The sequence below is a fragment of the Elephantulus edwardii genome, unplaced genomic scaffold (genome assembly GCF_000299155.1).
Source record: "Elephantulus edwardii isolate Elephantulus edwardi_28Jun2011 unplaced genomic scaffold, EleEdw1.0 scaffold00084, whole genome shotgun sequence".
NCBI lineage: Eukaryota > Metazoa > Chordata > Mammalia > Macroscelidea > Macroscelididae > Elephantulus > Elephantulus edwardii.
The window spans coordinates 9,646,371-9,647,538 of NW_006399834.1; the positions used below are offsets into that span (position 1 = coordinate 9,646,371).

The 1,168-nt window shown below is 41.9% G+C and overlaps 1 pseudogene; it reads left to right on the forward strand.

The window, feature by feature from the left end:
• Window positions 1–582: 582 nt before the first annotated feature.
• Window positions 583–900, forward strand: LOC102870000 (annotated as a pseudogene).
• The last annotated feature ends 268 nt before the right edge of the window (window positions 901–1,168 follow it).

Genomic DNA, 1,168 nt, shown 5'->3' on the forward strand with positions numbered 1-1,168 from the left:
AGTCAACAATGAATAAAATGAACCTCTTGCTGCTGGTGGGACTCTACGGACACCATGGGGCTGGGCTGGACTCTTCATCTGCTTTCTGCTCAGGGTCAGTGAGGATCTGTGCTATTCTTACCCCGTCTGGCCCTTTCGCAGAGACTCTTCTGCTCCTATACCGTCATGTCCCATTTCTGCCTTTTTAGACAAGGAAACATATTAGAGTATTAAGAAGTCATAGTAAAGGTAAAACAGTCCAATAATAGGTATTAATTACAAGAGGATCAGAGAAAGGAAACCTAAGGAAATTCTCAAAGGTATAATACAAGAAACTACAAACTGCAGAACATGAATCTTAAGGAATAAACTGTCCAAATAATGAATAAATAAAGACCCTCACCAAGACTCATAATTGTAACATTTAAAATACCAGGCTAAAGAGAAAGCTATTCAAGAATATAAATGTTATAAAATAATAATTTTTTAAAAATTCTGGAGTGCCGGCGGCGCCTCTCGCGGGGATTGGCTGTTGGCGGCGTTGCAGCTCGGCTCGTGTGCGGCGGTGGGATCAGCAGCGGCTGCAGTGAGAGCGTTAGCACGATGTCTCACACCATTTTGTTGGTACAACCTACGAAGAGGCCAGAAGGCAGAACTTACACAGACTATGAATCAGTGAATGAATGCATGGAAGCCGTTTGTAAAATGTATGAAGAACATCTGAAGAGAATGAATCCCAACAGTCCTTCAATCACATATGATATTAGTCAATTGTTTGATTTTATTGATGATCTGGCAGACCTCAGCTGTCTTGTTTACCGAGCCGATACCCAGACATACCAGCCTTACAACAAAGACTGGATCAAGGAGAAGATCTACGTGCTCCTTCGTTGGCAGGCCCAACAGGCTGGAAATAGTTGAATTGGAAGCGTTAGGGAATGGGGGTGGACTTGGAACACAGGTGTGTACAGTGTGCTGTAGTGGGAGTTTTGTATTATAGTCCTGTTTCCATTCTGTTACACTCTAGCCAGGATTGAATGTATTAGATGAAATGTGAGGTTTGTTCACTCTGAAACCCCGTTGCCATTTTTTCCTTTTCTTTCCCCCTTCTTTCTTGACTTAAAAAGAAGTTGTTCGGTCAGTTAATGTTGATTTCAATCCTTCAAGATGTTCATACCTACTTTATAAC